This window comes from Coturnix japonica, chromosome 7, assembly GCF_001577835.2.
Source record: "Coturnix japonica isolate 7356 chromosome 7, Coturnix japonica 2.1, whole genome shotgun sequence".
Classification (NCBI taxonomy): domain Eukaryota; kingdom Metazoa; phylum Chordata; class Aves; order Galliformes; family Phasianidae; genus Coturnix; species Coturnix japonica.
This window is the reverse complement of record NC_029522.1, coordinates 27,599,384-27,620,681: the sequence shown is the minus strand read 5'-3', so window position 1 is coordinate 27,620,681 and position 21,298 is coordinate 27,599,384. Positions and strand designations below refer to the sequence as shown.

The window sequence follows — 21,298 nt, the reverse complement described above, 5'->3', positions numbered from 1 at the left end:
ACCAAAACATCTTTACTTTGAAAAATAAAAGTATATTTCGAAACAGGAAAAAATACCGCATTGTCAAAATAAAGGTTTATTTTAGTTCAGTGAAAAATGTAGTGCAGAATGCACTAAATCACCATAAAACCAAAAAGAAATGTGGAATGTGGATCAAAATGTTTGCAATGGTACGTTCTCTACTTAAAAGGGGGGGAAAAAAAAGAGACACAAAAAGCCCCATGATTCTTTAGCTTGATAAAGGCAGACTTGGTTTTTTTGCGGTGGTTTTTGTTTGTTTTTGAAGCTGCAGCAGCATGTGTTTTATTATCCTCATCTACAGCGTTCGACCTGCTGCTAGAAGTTGGTGTCAGCTCCCAGGAGACATTATTAGAGTCTGACCACATGGTCTCTGAAAATTCAACATATATTACTGGGAGCAGTTTTTATAGGAATACACGTACAGTAGCTTGATTCAGAAACCAGAGAAAAGAGCAGAAACGCTTAAAAGCAAATTCTAACACTGTAAGAAGAATTTGAATAATAATAAAGCAGGACAACAGAATGAAAAGACACTGGTCTGTCTTTTGTAGTGAAGCAACTGTTTCAGAACAATACAATCTTAGGGGCTATTTATTATTTTCTAATAAGTTTTTGTCCGCCTTACAAAATAGAAGTACAAAATGGGCAATAAGACACAATAGCTTTTAGAAAGATCTTTTTAAACAATTGGGTTGTATGAAAGCTTTTTATTTTCTGTTTTGCTTATTTGTGGCACTCACAACGTTCAGGAACTCTACAAAAAGAAACCCAGAAGGGGTTACCCTAACAGTAAAGAAGGCAGTCTCTGCCTGCATGTACTGTCACTGCCTGTTCACTTGGAGTGGATGGTCATTGAACTGCTGAAGTCAGCTGTTAATAGTAGATTCATTCTGGAATCTTGTGATCTTGTGAAGGGGTCGAATTTGTGAAGAGCAAAGGAGGAAGCAGCTGAAGTATTGTTAGGGTCCTGATATTCTTAACATTAAAACTTTTTAATATTTGAAGAAAATACAGTGGTTCTTCTCAAATCCTTTTGCTTCCCCATGTCATTTTTGCAGTTCTACTCAGTTTATTGTTTTACACTGGCTGAGCTCATCCTTTTCACTGTCCTGTTAGCAGGTTCCTCTAGCCAATCCATGGTTTGGGAGGCATGCCAGCTTATGGGAGTTGTGTCCTGTTTGATATAAAGGGCGAGTTGTCACTTTGGAGTGTCTGACACTGCCAGTTCTTTGCAAACACCTGCTATTTAAAGCATCCCATTTCCTTTTTACCTCGTCTGTAATGCTAAGGTGTTAGCAACATATCCCTGATGTTGTACTTCAGAGAAAAATGGGGCCCTGCTGTGCTAATTGTGTGACTGCACTGACTGTATCCTCACTACTCTGTATGATTTCCATTAAAAGTCTTCATGTAAATAACTCATTTTTACTTTCACAGACTTTAAAATACTTCCTTCTAGTGAAACTTACGACACTACATTTGCAGCTGCAGTTGAAGTAATAAAGACACTTGGCTAGGGAACTGAATTACTTGATAAATGCAGATCAGGGAATGGAGGACCTGGAGAGTGGGAAAAATTCCAAGGGAAGCAATGCTTTTTGCATTGTCTGTGTGCAGAATGGGGAGATGGTTCAGAAATCTTTTTGTTCAACCAAGTTTCTTTAACTAGCTATTGTTCTGTATCTGATGGCCTGCCCCTCTGTGTTAGGCTTACTCTTAAAAAGACCTTCTGACCAAAATTTCTATGCTGAGTACAGTGCCATAGGAAAGAGCAGGATGACTGCAGGACTGCAGGTCTCATTTGGGTCTCTGTGTATCTATCTATTCATGACATCTTTGTGCTACTCTTTAGAACACAGTGGTGCTTGTTATATTCCTGTTGGGATCTGCTGGAGGCAACTTTCTGGTAACTGAGGAGGATGGAAGCAAATTATTGAATGTGTTTTATTTTGGAAGCTAAATGTGTATAAATTAAAATGAAGATATTCTTACATATGTGTTTTATAATTGCCACAGAACAGGTGTATGGAATTTGTTCTTTCCAATACGGGCTATTTTGAGGGTTTAATTACTGGAGTGGAGGAGGGGAACTGTTTATGTATGCATCAAAATTAGGGTTGTTCTCTTTATTTAAAAGGTTGAATAAGGCTAGTTGGGTATGGAACAAATTGACTGCTTAAGGGAAAATGGATCTGCTATCTTTCGTTCACTAATGTTGAGAAGTAGAACTTGCAAAGACAGTAAAATCAGCATTTTCCTTTAACGGAAAGGAAACTTGCCATCAGGTGTTTAATATACTTAATTTTACCACAGAAATGCTTGGAAGCTTCAGCGGTCTCTAAATACTGCTTTCCTAACTCGACACTAAATACTAAATACTGCTTTCTTAAACACAACACCTGCACTGGATGATAATTGTGATCCCCTTGGCCCTGGGTGCTGCTGAAGGTTTTGCTTGCCAGCATATAGTTGCACAAGGCTTCTGTAGAGTCCTTAAATACTTCAGTTTGTAAAACTTCTTGTCAGCGGAACCTTATGATGTTGTCTACAGTGGCTGTAAGTTAGGCTTGCTTAGGATCAGTTATGCATATTCTGACATTTGTGGGCTTTGTGCAATATGTTTATGTTCAGATACTGAGCAATGCCTGACAGATAAGTTGATTTCACTTTTCATTTCTATGTTGCCTGAAATACCCATGCTTGTAGAATTATCATCAAGAGTGGATTTAGATCCTTTCAAATATGTAGTCATAAATGGAGCCCAGGCAAGATAAAACTTAGGAAGATGAATGTTGGCTTGTTGCTCAGCACCCCAAGTAAGTACTGGAGTAATCATGTTAATATAATTACGTTTTTGTGATATACAGTAATACAAGAGAAGAAAGTTAGCATAATAAAACATTTTTAATGTGTGTTTGTGTGTACTATAATGGTGCAGTCTAAATCATTTTGTAATAACTGTAACTTCTTTCTGTAGCTGCAGTACTGTAAGTTCACAGTGAGCCTTGTTTGAGTGTTATTATAGAGGATGAGGGATTGCTGCAGGTGGGATGGAATTTCTGTGTTCTGAAACATTATTCTTTGTGTGTTGACATTCCTGGTACTGAAATCTAATTCTGAAAAATATACAAATATGGCTTTTCTGTTCTAGTTTAGTTCCTACCCAAGGACCTAATCTCTGATAACACCACAAAAGCAGAAAACAGGCTTGCATTCTCTCTGGTATTTCTTGCCCAGTTTAGACTTGTGATTCACAGAAAGCATTCTGTTCATTCATCTTCTCCATTTGATTAGCTAAAATTGATAAAATTGTTTCCCAATGAATGGAGCAGTCATATCAATATATCAAAACAGTGTACAGACAAAGTTCTGCACTAAAAGCCCTCTTTGTAGTCAGAGGTTGGGTAGATTTGTAGTCAGAGCTTGATTTAGAATGTGTGCCTGCTTTGTGAAGGGCAGTTGTCGAGAAGGAACTTGCAGACAGCCTATCCCAGTGTGGCTGCAGCAGGCCTGGATAGGCTCTGCAAGTGAATACATCACTGGAAAAGTTGACATTGGGCTGTTTGAAAATACTGAGGTGTCAGAAACCAAAAAGTTATTTTACTAAAGTAAACTTCCATGTCCTGAAAGTTAGAGAAATTTGTTTGAAACACAGGGAAAACAGAGCTTTAAGTTAGAAATTCTTCACAACTAAGATGGTGCTAATGGAAAATGTAAATAGAGGCACTGACTCTAAGGTTCTTGATTTTGTATATCCAATTAAATGTTCTTTAAATGTCGCTGAATTTTGGAACAGTGCTGGGCATTCTGAACTCAGAGCTGTTTAACAGCTGTGTCAGCTTTGTACCTAAGCAGAATTCTCCAGGATCCCCAATGCAGCACTGGCAAAAGATAGCCTTTTGTACTTCAGAACAGCAAAATACAGTTTTCATTCACTGAAAATGAAATGAGACCCAAGTAAAAGGGCCTGTCTTTTTTTAGGCATACAAAACTCTGAGTGACTTTCTTGGTAGGAGAAAATAGCATATGGGTGTCAAGTTCAAGACTGATAACTGTTTAACAGAAGTGTAGGCCCGAAACCTGCAGTGCTTCACGCGTCATGACATTTTTTACTGAGCTGACAGGCAAATTGCGACAGAAGCCTGTGAAATCCAGGGGAGTATAGATACAGTATGGGATTGTATCTACGTATTGAAATGTACACAGAAATTAAACATCGCTGTGGTGGATGTTTATTGAAACAACTGAGTTCGTTTTTAAGTGTTAACCTTTATGATGAAGGAGCCTGTTCCTTTCTGTAATTTAATGATTCCCTGGTCTGACTGGCGACTCCTTCCTGCTGAGAGATGATCTCCATGAATTAAACTTCAGTCCTGATATTAAGGGAAAGCTAGAGCTGTAAAATCATTTCATAAACAATGAACAACACTCGAGCGTGCTAAGCTGTTTAGTGTAAAATCATACTCACAGGTCTGTCCCCATCCTGTCTGTCTTTGCTGAGATTCAGAAGTTGTTTTTGTGCAAAACTGTGAAAGAAAGCAGGACAATATGTAGTCCTATAATAACTGTAACAGCTATTAATGTCTGCTACATTGTATGAATCCTACATCATATTAAAATATACATGTTTTTATATTTTCTGTTTTGTTTTCTTCTGCCAGAAATTTTCAAATATTAATGTATTTTAACTTAGTAGACATCAAAATTTAAACTTGTGCCTGATTTCAATTTTTAAATACCCCAATTGGTTTGGTTTACTGGGGAGATCAGTATTTGCTTGGTGCTTACCTCTTGGCTCCTACTCCTTGTGATTTATCTCTATCAGTGTTCCTTTTGCTAAAGGTCTGAAGCCCATTACATTTTAATACTTTTTGAATATAGATATTTATTTCCAACTTGCTGGAGGTGACTCAACTTGTTTTGGTATGTCTGCACTGTAGGAAGAAATTAGTGACAGTGAAATAGTCGTAAGAGCAGTACCTGCTTCCTTACAATGCAGCTATCACATATAGCTCCCAGCAGAGCTTTACCATGTTCCAGTAGAAATACTGTTGGCTGACTGACAAGTATGCTTTAGGTACCATCACTAGTGATGTGCTGGGTAGTGATGGATGGGAAATGAGTACATCTGGGAGGCTGGGTGTGTATGGAGTGGTAGTGGAGAAAACTGGGATAAGAAAGGGTGGTGTTTTGATAGGTGGCGCTACCCCTTTTATGGTTGCTCATCCAGTGTTGATGAAAGGACTCCATACTTCTGAAACTGCCACCAGCAAGATCACAAAACTAATTGTCTTGTAACTCTCATGCGTTATGTGCTCTGACAGTTTTTAAGAAGATGCAAGTTAATACTAATATTGTGAAAAATGCAGTTTGATAAGTTAATATTTCATTTGAAAATATTATTTATCACTGCAAGTGCTAAAGTGTAACAGATGCCCATAAACCCTCTGTCAAACTGCTGTGCTTTTCCAATGTGGTGGCAGATGCATTTCTGGCACATTGCAAAATAATTTTGGTTGGTTTGGTCAGTCCATTATTGTAGCTGACTGAAAATGTTACACAGATATTAGTCTAAAACAAAAATAGCTAAAAATACTTCTTTTCTTTTTTTCCATTGAGACAATGCTTCCAAGAGGCAGAGGTCTGCAGTTCTAATCTCTGATTTACGTACTTAGATTTTGATGTCAAGCCACTGTGTTGTCAATTGGTCAAATTATTCCAATTGAAAGATAGGGAGACTTTGTTATGTTGTATTAAAAGGGCAGTGCAACTGGGTGGGATTAGTTTTGTTCAAATAAGGATTATCATAAATCTTAGGCAAAGATGGAAGCCAAATATCTGGAGACTGAGGAAGGCAAGGTAACTTTAAATAAAACATTAACTTTCATTTGCAAATCAGCCTTTTCAAGAAGAAGAGATCCTACATATTTCTGACTTTCCTGTATGATCTGTTACTGTCTTGTGCTCTTTGGATGCATCAAAAAAAAAAAGGAAAGAAAAGCTTTGCTTCAGAATAAGAGGAAGCAGATTAGTCAGCGCTTAGTCAAGGAAGTGACCAGAAATAACCAGCTGGTATTTTTTTTGCTAGACATAAATTGTAGAGGAAGGGGGATAGTCTGACAAATATCATGAAAGTAGGCAAGAGCATTGTGCCTTCCAGGAACTGCTATGTGAAAGTGGCTTTTAATGGTTGTACCACAAGCTCTGCCTTTCTGGAGAGATCTCTGAGCCATTTCTAAGCTAGATGCAGTGCTGAGATAATGAGATCTACTGCAGAACTGAATCTGTAGCTGAATCCTAGATGAAGGTTTTTCATCAGATCTTTTTATCTTCTGCTACTGAAGATTATGTATCAAGGAACTGTTAAGTATAATCCATCTTATCTGTATGCCAAGGTGAAGAAAATGTACTTCCAGGCTCTTTGTCCTCAGATCATTTTTTTTTTTAATGAAACATATAAATGGTGAAAGAATGACTGTGTTTCCCTGAGATCTGAAAAGAAAAAACTCTTAAATTTTAGAGGAAAGATTTATTATCATTTGGTGGGAGATTTAATAGAATGTAAATGCGGTCTGCAGTGTCAGCCAGGATCCGTAACTGGGGAAAATAAAAGTAGTTTCCTGCAATCTGCTTCTGCTGGGCCTGATGGAATACTGGAATATTAAAGTCTAAATTAGAAAAAAGTTCATAAAAATGATATTCTTTGGAAGCTGCATAACATATTTATTGGGATCAAAAGAATGATTTGTGATCTTTCCATGTTAATAATGCTCTTTCAGAACAATGAGTGGCTTCAGATATTTAATGACAAGATTGGTGTTCGGTACCATTAAATTCACATTTAGTGCAAATGGAATTAATCACAGAAAAATGTTTCTAACTATTCCATGAAAAAACAGGACAGATCTGAGTAATGACCAGCATTATGGAAGTTGGTGACAAAGCTGCTAAAGACCAGGAAGGTGAAAGACTGTTTTCTAACTCTGCAGCTGTTCCTTGAGGTGGTAGAAGATCAATTCCTGCTTGGCAAAGAAGTTAGGAGAAAACTCCGAAGCAGCACAAGAAGTAAGGCAGCCTGTGCTAGCATTGTTACATATTGATCGAGTTGTATGTGCACACTGCTGGGGATACAGAAAGGAAGGTGAAAGGCATCAGTCTTTGCTTGCTGTTTTGTGAGAGTGTGAATTTGGGCTGGGTATACGCCTGGAGGATCATTGCCTACTTCTCGACTTGTTAGTCCTCACTGTTCCCTGCCTTGCTGCTGCTAACATATATCAGGCCATAATGCCTAACTGCGTGGAACTAATAGTACCCAAAAGGGCCAATTCGTTTGCTCTTCAATGTGGCACATTAGAAACTAATAATAAACTCTGTATCCTTTTCATTTAGCATGACTTGGTATTTCTGTGTGTAATTAACTGCAACAATAAAAGAAGAGGTAATTTAACAAGTCTCTCTCTAGACATGGAAAAATAGGACAGCAAATTAATTTCTACAGACTGTTACTTAAGGAAGTAAAATTCATTATGTGCCTTTTACCATGTGAATTCTGATTGTGTGAAGACCGTTGTTATTGCTTGTGCATGGGGTTGAAAAAGAAAAAGTGATAGTAAGATGTGGATAGCAAAATGATCCAATTTAGTGATTTTGAATCATGGTGAATGCTTGGGCAAAACTACTCAGTGGAGGAGTTCCTACCATTCTCCCTCTAAGAGGTGTGTGTTGGGTTATCATGTGTATGTTTCCCTGCTGAGAAGCATCCGATGGATGAAAGCAAGGCTTGGATTTAAGGAATAATGCTGCAAGTAGTGCTTAATGGCTTATGGAGTTTTTGGGCTAAGGATCTGCTCAATATGCTCATAATTACCTAAAGGGGCAGGTCTTCAGTTGGAGAAGACTTACAAAAAATTGTTGGCATTCGTGGCTCTATTTTAATTTAAAAGAGATTTAAGCTTTCACAAGCATTTTTAAAGGCTGAGGAAAACAGGTGAAATAACAGTAACTCAGTTCACAGTGATCTTGCCAAGTAGGTACTTCAGGGACTATTCTAATCCTGGTCGTAGCCCAAGCTTGCTTTGTAGCTTTGGGAAAACTATTATTCTGCTGCAAGCCTATTCTCCATCTGTACACATTGGGTTTAGATGCATGAAAAAATAGATTAATTTTCTGCCAAAAATTGGAGTGTTTTGCTGTACAGTATTTGATGTTTTTATGTGCATCATGTATCTATAGTGGAAAAAGTACTCTGAATTTTGCATTTTTAGTTCTAGGAAGTTATTGCAGACTTCTTTGTCTCAGTACTATTAGTTTATGAGGTAATTTCCGTGGTTTGTTGAGGTTTACCTGGTGGAAACTACTTCAACATGTGAAGATTTGTTGTGCTGTGATAGTTATAATTGAACACATTAGGAATATCTGACTTACTGCCTGGGCAGTAGTAATTTTACAAAGTATGCAGTGGACTGATGTGTTTGGGTTGATGAATTTTGGTGTATGTTGCTGGCTAGTCAGGTAGATTCATCAAGAATATGAGATGGTATATGATATTAAGCGGGATATTAGGAATAATTTCTTCACTGAAAGAGTGGTTAAATATTGGAACAGGCTGCCCTGGGAGGTGGTGGAGTCACTGTTTCTGGAGGTGTTAAAGAAACGGATTAACGTGGCACTCCTTGAGTGGTTTAGTGGGCATGATGGCAGTGATGGGTTGATAGTTGGACTGCATGATCTCAGTGGTCTTTTCCAACCTTAATGCTTCTATAAAAATCCCAGTAGCAAAGCACCTCTCTGTGGGCATGGATTTCTTTTCTTTGCCCTCCTCTCATTTGGTAGACAGTAGAGAAGGGTAAATATTATTAATGTTATTAATATTACTTCTTCAGCACTGAGAGAACTATTTTTCTTCTTCTGCTCTCAGTAACAGTTTTCACTGGCCAAGTAGATTTTGGAAAGGATTTCTTACAACTTAAAACTGCTGACAAATAAATACCATAGAAAAAAGCAGGAAGACAGGAGAATGCTGGGAAGTACCTGCATTGAATTTAAGTGCAGGAAAGTTTTGATGGCAAAGAAGGGATCCTTATGGAGACTGACTGTTTTAAAAATTTTTAAGTCTCTTTGAGCAGCAGATAAAATGCCTTTAGTCTACTGGTAGTTGTCATGAACACATTAGTAAGGCTCTGAATATTTGCTTTTAGGAAATAACCCTTTTTTTCCCCCTGTTTGACCCGAAGTTTGTTGTAACTTGTCATGTCAGCACAAGTCTGATGTTATTTTTGCAGGGGTATACTAGATTTGTTGTGTATACTTCTAATTTTTTGGGTGAGGAAAACTGAGTAGCTTCTGAAAATGTGGACTGCAATTAGAAAAACAATACAAAGGAGCTCTTAGAGTTAGAAGGTCACACATTGGCACTGAACCTACTGTATGTTTAGTCAGTCTTGAGAGGGTGTCAGTGTCATGTGTAGTGGCTGTCAATTCTTTGTATCTGGCTTTTTAGAGAGCTGCCTTCAGCCTCAGCAGTTTCACTGTTCATTCTCAGTGTCCCTGGAATGAAAGAAGCCAAAGGCTTTTCTGATCATCTTATGGACTGATGACTTGAGTACTTTCAAAAGCATAAGATTTTTGCTGTTTGCTTTCCTGTAGAATATTTTTATAATCCTGGTTTTGCTGAGGTTCCGTACAGCTGTGAGCACCATCAGCTTTTCCTTTAATGACAGTCTAAACAATGTGAGTGGTAGGGGGACATGAAGATTGCCATTGGCATTCACATCATTCAGGAAAGCAGGCATGCTTCCAGTTGAAAAGGACTGGAATCCAGTTAGGTTTATGGTAAACAAAAGTAGCAATCTTCAGTGCACCATCCTGATGAAGAGTCACCAAACTTGGAGTACACCACTGTAGAAACAAGGAAGTGATACTCAGCCATTCTGTTCCACACGGGAGATGTCACCAAAGAAAACAGATTCCGTAACTGGGTTGCAAGGCTGCAGGAGTAATAATTTGGTTGAACAATCTGATGTATGTTATAAGGATGCAGGTGTTGTGATTTAGAGCAGTAGTACATAGAGCCTTGCTGGACACTGTGTAGAATAGAATAGCATAATGTGGATGCAGTGTTTCTCAAAATGCATTCTCAATTTCAGATAAAGTTAGCTCTTAAGAAAAACGAGACAGCTGGGGGTCAGGGTTATAAAACCAGGCTTACACTCATGTGCAACAGTTAATTCATTCATATGCTGGTTGGCACACTTAGTAAAGTTACTTCTGGCTGCAAGTGAGACAAACCCGATTTAATTAATAAAAACAAAACTGTTCCACTGTTCTTGAAACACATTTAGGAAAGAAGGCACATTTGAAGGTAAATAATTGAATTTGCTGATGTTCATCCTGTCCTTTTCTAGAATTTCTCATGCAAGTATAAGTAGGTTATCTATCAAAAGTAGTGGACACATGAGGGCCTGACCTTTACTTGCAATGAATCTTTTTAACTATCATCCAGGTGATGTATTTCACAGTCATCTGTAGTTTAAGAAGTGATATTGCTACCTGAGCCTTACAACCAGTCTCACAGCAGTATTGTTTTCTAAAGCAGTGGATTTGGTCTTCAGTTTGAATGTGTCCATCTCTGGGGTCCAATTATGAATGAATGCATATGGTGAGTTTTTTCTTTTGTGGTAGAAAAGGTTTCATGCTTGCAACGAGTTAAAAGTGCAAAAGAATATGTTACTATATATTGCAAAAACAGCTTTTAGACATAAACGTTTACAGTGTGTTCCATATTTTAATGTTTTGTGTGTATGTATAATGATTTCACTGGGAGGATAGATAAAATTCACGGAAATTAATAAAATGTATCCAATTAATGATAATGGATGGCCCTTACACTCACAGTAATGCGTAAGCCCTGATTTCACTTGCATGATTTTAATCAGAATTGATTGTGACTTTCACACCCAATGACGTGTGTCTTGTGATTCTGGAACAAAATGTAGATAGGGAAAGTCACATCCTGGGTCAGCAGCCTAATGAAACTAAGGATTAGCCTATTTCAAAGAAGGACCTTTTTGTTGTGAAGACTTTGCCATGAGCATGTGTTCATGCTTTCAATGTGGGATTTTGGCTGAAGCCTTATACCTGTAGTATCACTGTCACTAAATGGTCCTCAGATATCTGCCTCTGACTTCATTTCTTACCTTGTAAGGTCTAAAACAATTCCATTATAAGTTAATTGGTTTTGCTTAGGTAAATGACATTCTGTTTCAGGTTCTAGGTGTTGGTTGTCACTTCATTTTTCTGTTATCACACTGCATTTGGATTTTGAGGGCTTCTCTCAGTTCCAGTCATTCTAGTTTAAGGTAGAGATTATAAATGAATTAGAATTTTAAATGACTGATGCAGTTTTTTGGTTTGTTCTCATGGATATTACTCACATCCTCTTCAACTACCTCGGGAGGATCTGATCTGGAACTTTGAGTTTTTCTACAAAAAATCTTTCTCCATTAAAAACATCCCGTGTGTCTCATATGGCCTTTTGGGAAAGTTTTCTGTCTTTGGTTGCTCTGCTGAAATCTGTAACTAGAATAAACTGTTCTGTTAATAAATAATTGCTAATCTGACTGCATTCAGACTCAGCAGTCGTGTTTAGCTCAAAGTGCAAGAACAAAACCTAACCCTTCATCTCTTGCAGTCATATTTTGTCTCTATTGCCTCATCTGTTCCCATGCTTATTTTGGGAGAAATCTAAGGGGTTCTTGGAAGAACACTGTTTTCTTGTTTCTTTGGAAGGACAAACGATGAGAGCAAGGAGGGCTTGTACTTTGGTACAAAAGTAGCTCTACTGTTATAGAATCTGGAAGCGAGGGTATTGAAAGTCACTGAAAAACAAATTTGGACTCCAAAATTCAGGTGTTTTCATATGTTTTATAATGGGCTCTGCTTTAGGGAATTTCTGACATTAAATTTATATTATTATTTTCTGCTACAAGTAGAGAAGTGCTAGTGAGAGAATAGTGTGCTGTGAGGCAGTGGGGACTGACGAGCAAATGATAAGAAAAGCAGCCTTTGACTTTAGTTTCTGTGATTTATTAAATGCAATGTTAAGATTGTTTTGAAAAGTTTATAATCTTTGACTTACAATGGTGCCCACTGAAACGGAGATGCAGCTGTAACTAGCATTGAAAATGTGTCTATTTTGTTTTAATATTCTCATGTAGAGAATAATAGAAAACAACCATTTGTTTGTTTTTGTACAGTAAGACTGACTTTCTTCTAGGAACCAGCATCATGTTTCAGTCCTATGTTACACACTGGCACACTCTATTTTCTGGGCCAAGTGTTTATGCCCTCTTGTTGCCCTTTTCCCAGTAGTAGATGGAAATAATAACTTTTTATTTCTGTTTAAGAAAGAGTGATTTTTCTAAGCCCATTAGCACTGCCCAGCAGGAAACGTGCTTCAGATCACAGGCTATGGGAGAAGGCTACATTGCTTGTACAACTCATTTAATCTTTCCTCCTGCCTCCATTGCTACAGCTACACACTCAGGCAAATTGCCATTAAAATAGTGCAGGGTGTTGTGGATCAGTGCATGGAAAGTGTGACTTTAAATATACATGTGAAGGAAATAGCAGTACTTTGTTTATAGCATTTACAAGTGTACAGTTTTTAGGTTCAGCATTTAGGAGTGTGCTGGACATATCTTTTATGTAAATTAGGATAAGGGTAAGTGTCCTTTTCTGTATTTGTGTCTGGAGGAACTGGTTGTCTTACCTTACATGCCCTACTGCTCCCTGCCTCCGTTTGCATAGGCTGTTTAAAAACCTAAGGCTAACATACTGTGGGAAGCTGCTTTCAGTGGCTTACAGGAAACGTGCCACGCAGAAGTGTGGCAAGCCCCATTTCCTTCTTCCATACAGAGCTAAATTTTCCTCTTCTTGGCAAACGGAAAGATAACATATTTTGGTTACTGAAAATTATTAGTCTTACTTTTCTGTTAACTTCTTGTTTGCAATGGCTCCTGTGCTCTGTTTTTTCTTGTAAGCTCTTGCCCTGAATTATGCAGCTCACAGTGTCTGCCTCTGGTGCTGTGCCCCCTTCCACGGTTACTGGTGAAGGATCCAGAACATCGTGTTATTTTTCTGTTTTCTGAAATGATGATTAAATCTGAGCTGGTTTAGAAAATAACAGTGATTCATAATGCTACACACAGCTCATGTTGAATTTTAAGATTAGTAAAAATAGCAAGGGTAGCTGCTTTGAACAACTGTCAAGTTTGTGACGCCAAAATTAATTGACTTTTTTTCTCCCCTCGTTTGCTTGGATTATAGAAAGGCAGAATTTAGCTTTATAGGATGGTGTGAAAGTAATAGAACCTGGAGACGTGAATTCTTTATGCATATTCACTCCTATTGAGTGTTTCATCTGACAGATAAGTTTCTTAGCATGTTATTTTTTTTAAATGGTGAAATAAATTATGTAGCAGGTTAGAAGTATTAAGCAGCCTTCTCTCTTCTGTGCTCACTGTACACAATGTATTTCTTTAGTTACACGGTATATGTTTATTCTGTTGATGTAGTTTGTATGGTTAATTACCTTTAGCTGGAGCTGGGTCAGCGTTATAAGTAGTGGACTTCAAAGCCATTGCCATTTGTTTGAATGGTTTTCAGCCCCAACATCTGAGTAGCTGATAATCCTAAATATTAAATTTGGTTTTTCAGAAGTACTTGAAGTCAACGATTTTGTAATTGAAGTTTAAAACTGAAAAAGGTTGGAGAAGCAACCTCATTCTGGAAAAGAGTGTTAACCTCATGGTGTTTGCTGAGTGAGAGGCTGACTGTGTCCTAAGGCAGACTGGAGCTGTTTGTATGTACTGCAGCCCCTGTGGGACCAAACAAGAGGAGTGCTCTTCTGTGCGTAGTGTCTCTTGACAGGGGAGAATGAGAAAACAGATGCAGTCCAAATACCAATTTTCTGTTGTTATTCTACTTCTTAAAAGAAGATTAATATAAATTCAGTGTCAGGTTTGGTGGGCATGGTGGGTTGTTGGGATACACAGCAATGGATAATTTGTCCCCTCTGGCCATTATTTAAATTTTCCTTCTTTCTTTTTTTATTTTTTATTTTTTTTATTTTTTGGGTGTTTTTTTTTGTTTTTTTTTTTTTTTTTTTTTTTGGTTTTTTTGCTATGGGCATAAATCTTTTGAAAAACAGGGAGAAATTGTTCTTTTGTGAAGAAATACCTTCCTTTTCTTCCCTCATCTCAATTGCCTGGGGGCACTACCCAGTCATTGAGTTCAGACCAGCTTCTGGTAAGGCAATTGTAGCTAGGAAAGCAGCCAAGGGGATCCAGCACTTGTGCCCTCCCCAGTCCCTGACTGTTTGCTGGCCATGGCATAGACTGTTCCCATGTCCTGCACCAAATGTGTGAGTCAGCACAGCACGGGAAACAGGAGCAAGCCTGGACTCACAGCTGAAGTGCCAAGAGAAAAAGGGCCTTCACATTGCCAAGCAGAGGGTCCCTGAGCAACCAGACAGAGGCACATAGGTGGGGAAGCAGGTACCACTGAGTTCCACACTAGAGAATCCCTGACCTGCTGCTGTGAGGGGTTTTTGAGGGGTTTATGCAACTGCAGTTTATTACCATGCTATGTCTTCACTAGGTTTGATCTCCATAACAAGGCAGGTAGCTCTAGCATGCCCAGTACCAGATACCTAAGTTATCTACACACAGATGCTCTACTTCTCAAGCACACGGCAGATAGATAGCAACAGGGTGTATGTAAAGCAGAGGATGGTAATAGCGCCCATGGCTACTTCCAATATTAAGCATAATGTGGCTCACCAAAAAGAAGTCCTAAATGTGCATTGATTTTTTTGAAAGGAGGAAACAAATAGCAAAGTGATTTCCAATGCAATATTTATTTTATTAGTGCAAGAGCTCAGAAGGTACCTTACAAATGTATAACTCTGCTTGGAAACAATCTAGTGGGGAGAAAATGTAACTTTAAAAAATATGCCAGGAATTAAATTTGTACAAGCTCAAAGCACCAGGCTATTTTAACAAGAGGGGTACTGTATAAATGAATAGATTAAAGCTGTGTTTGTGTCAGAACCTGGAGGTGCTAGCACTGTGGAATTCTACACCATCAGCTTTCACACATCACGTGTCAGCTGCGTAGGATGCATTGCTGTTAAAACAGCAAGAATATCTAAGGAAGTGCTTTTGAGGTGACTGATGTATGTCATCTGGTAATTAATGTTAATTATGCAACAAATCATTCATATGAAAACGTTTGGTTAAAGCAGTGTTGGAAACAGTGAGCTTGAATTGAAATAGAGACTTCTTTGCAAGTACTGGTTATTTCATTGTTCCTTCAAATGATGTGCTATTTTTGTTGTCTTTTAAGACTCCAAAGGGACTGACGAGACTACGTGCTTTGCTGTACTGGTGACATCACAGCATGAGCTTTTCTAGTTTTGATTTTTGCAAGTTGAAACCATTTAGAGGAACTGGAGAATCTCTCATTTTTGGTAGCTAATATTTTGCCTAAGGGGAACAGTTCCTTCTTACTTACTCAGTTCTTATTTTGTACCCTGGAATAGTGCCTTCTGATGTCTTAGCATTTGGAAGTACAAGTGCTACATGGTATAAATTATTCAGTGTTCTTGAAATACCATTTATAGCATAATACAGTATAGTCTTACTGGTGGTTTCAAAGCATACTTAGTCTGTGGGCTAACTTTATATGGGTCTTGGCCTAAGGGAAGCTACTGCTGCTGTTCAGTTCCTCAGTTCCAGCAGTTCCTAATCACATTACCTGAGAAGGAGGAAATTGGAAGCTACATTGGAAACTTCCTCTCACTGCATCTGTTCAGTTGATCACGTTTTACTAGGTTTATGAGCAAGCGTGTTTCAAGACACACAAGTGTGTGGATTTTCCTATACATGCACAGAAAGAGATGTTTCATTCCTTTTATGTATCTTTACTGCTGTTCTAATATCAAGGATCCACTAGGGCAATGGTGATTCTCTAGGCACATCTTCAGCAAAAACCTGAAATTAGTAATTGGCAATGTCTCAAGTTGTTTATTACTGAGTCATGTTCTGATTTGGACAAAGACACGTGTAGCTGTTGATCAACGTGTGCCTCAATTCTGAAGTAGCTATGAGTATAAGAAGTAGCTGGTATTTATGTCATGGGTTTAAATGTCTGGTATCAATCAATCTGGCATGAGTAACCTCTGTACTTTACTGTATGCGCTCTTCTAATGCATTTATATCCTGAGAAATCTGATGGAGTTCTATAAGCAGACCCTTGATCTCTGGAGTGCAATTTAAGGATAGCACTCACTGGTTGTTTTTTAATATCTGAGCTTTATATTTTTTGCTAATGGAATACTACCTTGTAATGCGTGTATATTGAATTGCCTTATTCCTAATGAACACAAAAGCCACAAATATAATGCAGATATGTTGATAGAATCATTCCGTGAGGCTCATTCATCCCTATTTAATATTAGGGATATCACTTATGAAAGGCTATGGGATATTTCATTTATAGGTTGTTGTTATGACTGTTTCTTCTTAGAAGAAACTGATATTTGTAGAATCATTTGAATTGGAAGCAAAAACACGTTTTCTGCTAAGAAACAGCTGAAAGCAAAACAGTAATTGGACATCCTTTTCTAAGACTAAATTGAAAATATATCTGGTAGGAACCATGTTGTGTTATATGCCTCGTTTGCTCAGATTCCTCAGTGATGGGACACAAAATGGCATGTCATTGTCTGGTTGACAGACTCTGTACTGTTTAACTAGCAGCTCCCTTTTACCATTTCAGTTACTTGCTTCCTCTGAAAGTATTTTAAATGGTGCATTTTTAATGTGACACACCTCAGAGATCAATATCATGAAAATGCATTTTAAGGAAAAGCTATTCAATGACTTATCCAGGAAATGCAGAGCATGGACAGATCCTTGTCCGTTGCCTATATAAAGCTCACAATCTAAGCATTAAATCTAATGACAACAAGAAATCCCAGAATTTACAGTTGCTGCTATTAAGAAAGACGAATGTAAGGACTTCTAGACCTTAGTTATGCAAAAACCATTTTCAGATAGGAAGGTTCTGAATTATTCATCTTGCAGTCATGCATCAACACATATATGGGTCCCATGAGAAACCAATGCTGTGTGTTCTGTTTGTTATTTTTGCTTTTGTTTTGTCAACGTTTCTCAGGCAGACTGGCAATTACTAAACCAGTATAACTAAAAACCTCTTTCATATTGGTAGGCATGGAAAACCTAAGTAATTTGACCAACTGGTAGGGATTACATCTAAAATTTATTTGGATTTTATTGTTTTCTACTTTGCATATATATAAATCTGCTAATTTCATTATGCTTACCTTTTGAATAAAATCAGCTGTAATAGGCTTACAGATCCATTTAAATACATTCTGCAGACTCTATGCATAATGGATGTTATGTAAAGTGTTACCATCTCAAACTGGATATCCCAAAGATCCTTGATATTGCACTGTGCTTAAAATTAACACTTTCCTAAAGATACCATAATAAAGTTCAATATTCGCTTATTACAGTCTGACCCCTTTCCCAACCACACAGAAATACAAAAAGCCTTACTTAGTTTGTATGATGACATGGCAGCACAAGGATAGCCTGGATTTATGTGCATAGGCTGTAGTATATCTGTGGAGCTCTGATCTGACAGGAGGTGCTCTGTGCTCTAGAGCTCCCAGTAGATGTTGCAGCCTACAAAGAGACTTCGGCTATGGACATCCAGGTAATTATTTAGGTGTTAATGACTTCTGGGCTTCTTGTGGAAGCCCTGGATTCCAGTGCTTGTTGCAGGAAAACCTTCCCAGTAAACATAGATTAAATCAGTAAGGATCAAAGTGGTTTATTGATTTATTAATGACACGTAATTAACTGGCAATTAGTAAACTGTACATTAGGATTCAATGTCAGTAGTACAATAGATAACCCACAAGATTAGGCACGTACAAAATATTTCTGTACAACTTCAAATTTCTAAATGCTCTTTTATAACAGAATCTAAGGCAGTATGTATGCCCCTTCCTCCTCCTAACTGATAGGCAGTGCTGGGAGCACATCTTCTCCGGTGATGTGCTGGTCCTGTCACACACTCTTCCAGCTGAGGAATGGGGCTGTTCTTGCCCGTAGATGTCAACCAGATCAGTTTTTGGCTACTGCTGTTTCCACCATTCTTTCTCTTAATATCTTGTTTATTCTGCATAGCCCAAGAAACTGTTGCAGTGTTGAAAAATGGCATATCATGAGACATGAAATAAATTTGTATTCCTGTGCACCCATTGCCCCTGCCTTCGCCTAGCAACTTTAAGCCATTTGCTTCCATTTACCACCTGCCAAACAGGCTGATTTTAGGTTGGTTAATGGAATATGAATGTTTTGTTTTCTCAGACAAGGAATTCTGAATTTTTGTCACCTTTTTCATAAACATTTTGCAGATAAATTTGTGTTTCTTGTTCTGTCTGTAGCGAATTCCTAAAAGAAGGCCAAAACTTGGCCAGCTGTCTGGGCCTTACAGGGATCTTTAAATTATATATTTAGTAGCATACTCTTCAAAGGCACAGAACTGGTAGGTATCCAGAGCTGGAAATAGGATGCCAGAGATCGATGTGCTAGCTCCTGGCCTAAGCAGTTGTCGGAGGCAACTTTGCCTAATAGCTCTTAGTGAAATATTAAGGACTTAGTGAACTACTGCCTGCTCTAGCCTGGGCAAATTTTTCTACACTTTAACCTATGATAGACAATGAAGTTATGAAGACAATACGGGTTTTGTTTAGTATGTACACATGTGCTGTCTTTGCATTACAAAGTCCAAACCATTTTTTTCATTTCACTAGTAACTTGAAGTTTAATAGATTTCATGTATGTATCTGTGTGATGAGGACCCTGCAAAAATGTGGCAGTGGGATTTGTTCCTGGGCTTTGGGTCTTTGAGTTGAAGAGTAAGAATTGCAGCCTTCAGCATTTCTGGAAACCCTGGGAGGTGTAAATGTTGGCTTAGCTAAAAAGCTGAGTAATTCACTCAGAAAGCACTGAACAGTCTGCAGCGTGTTTTTTTTTCTTCCTCTGAGCTCTGCCAATGTATGCTATGGAGAAATGGCTAAATGAGGAAATGCATGAAAACATTTCCTCAATTCACACCTCCCACTCAAGTGACAGTTCAAAAACTGAGTCAGAAGGGCTAAGAATTGCTCAAAAGTACTGCTGGAATTTGGCATTGGCTTTGGAGCCAGGATTTCATCTTCATTTTGTAGTGTACTACCTGCTGCTGTCATCAACTGTCTTAAGTCTTAGCCAGTGAAAGTCCTTCATTGAAGACTGATGGTTCCAAGTCAGTTATTTTTTCTCACCTTTTATTCAGATTTTTGGTTTTGGAAATGCTTTGAGATTCCTTGGCAACAAGTAGGAAGCTGCTGTTGTTCTAACTTTGATTTTTCTGGACTTGTTCCATATTTGAATAGAATATATTTAACTATATTGTCCATGGCTATAGATATCTAAAGAAGTGAAATAGTGAATACCCGTTTGAAGGTAAAAACACTTTAAGTGTTAGTGTTGTAGACACTGTAGGAAATTTTATTTCTTTTTTATTCCTTTAGATTTAGGGGTTTTACAGGCTAATGTCTGTGTAACAACTGTTTCAATAGAATAAGATGCAACAGCTAACGCTCATCATTTCAGCAGGTGAATATCAGATATAGGAGATGCTGAACCTAAACTACCTAAGAGCTGGACTTGCTGCAAAACTCTCAAAGATTTGTAGGGCTTACCTTTTGAGGGTTGTCTGTCCTGTGCTTTGTTACATTATTATATTATGAACCATCCTTCTGGCTGCTGGGTGGGTGGCTGAGGTATTGTTTTGCTTATCTCAGTTGTACTCCATCAAACAACAGCACAGTGCTGCTCAGATTTTGGATGTAGGAGATCCTGGAACAAACCCATCATTGCTATGGCTTGGAAATAATGGAGGAGGATATGGCAGTAAGTCAGTCAAGAGCTGCAGCCAAAACTGTACACTGTATTTTGGTTAGCAGGGAGTCAGTGAAAGAGTAACGCTCTGCTGCTGCTACGATGAGTCTGGCAGTTCTCTCTTCCTGTCTCATCCATTCTGGTTACAGATGTCTCATTCATCAGTGGAGTACTAGTTTGGGAGGGACTTACTGGATATAGATACAATCTCTGCTGTATTTGGTGTGCATGTAGTAACTCAAAACCCAGAACGAGATAATTTTGTGTCAGGTAGTCATGTGAGCATCTGTAAATAAAACTGTGGCTTAAATTTTGTGAAGGAAATAAAGGAGTGTGAAAGAAGGCTCACAAAGCAGGGACAGCTGTGATTGGAAGGCTGAGAAAAGGCAGATTTGTTTTGACCATATTCTGTCTGAGTGGCTGTTTATTTACTTGTTCAGCTTTCATGGAAGCAGCAATATTTTTGTAAAGCCCCTTTGAGCACTATGTTAAGTTATCTTAATGCATTTACTTCTACAGTATAGTGAAAAGCGTATAGATAGTAAGGGTTAATTGAAACTCACACTGCCTGCTGTCCTTCAAATCCTGAAAACTATGGTGAATGAATAACCTTGCCTACATACATCAAAATCCTCAAATTTGAATTCATCTGTCAGTTCTTTCATGGACTGTGAGCAAATAGTAAGGTGCACTTGTTAGTGCTGCTAATATCCCTGTGTGAGATGTGATTCACGAAATACATGTCACACACCTGGGCTCAAGCTGGCCTGGCAGGGTGAATATATTTGCTTAGTAAGAAGTGTCTTGCTAATACTTCATGTATTTAGCAGAAGGGGCTGCGTGTTACAAAAGCACAGCCATATTGCTCAAAATTAAATGGCCAACAGTAGTATTTCATTGTATGGACGTGCTTCTTGATTGAGTTTCCTATCAAAAGTAAACATCACAGTAAAAAGCTGCACAATTAAGGAGTTTTTAGCAGGGAGGTTTATGGGGGAAAATTCTTACTCAAGCATTTCTATTTAGGAATAGATGGTGTGGAAATCTTGCCTTGTTTGAGAGTTGGTCCTTGGTCATAACAAGTGCAAAAATCTCTCTTGTGCCTGTCATCAGCTCTGCTGGCAGAATGAAAGAAGGAAATTCCCATAGCTAATAAATGACACATAGCCCTTAGACATCACACTTATTTTTTGTGCTTCTTCCCACATCTGACAAGTAGTTGCTTAAATATGCTG

General features: G+C 38.2%; 1 protein-coding gene across 3 annotated transcripts in view; it reads left to right on the top strand.

Moving 5' to 3' along the window:
• TMEM163 (transmembrane protein 163) overlaps window positions 1-21,298 on the top strand; it is a 95,667-nt gene that overhangs the window by 21,579 nt on the left and 52,790 nt on the right. The window lies entirely within an intron of this gene.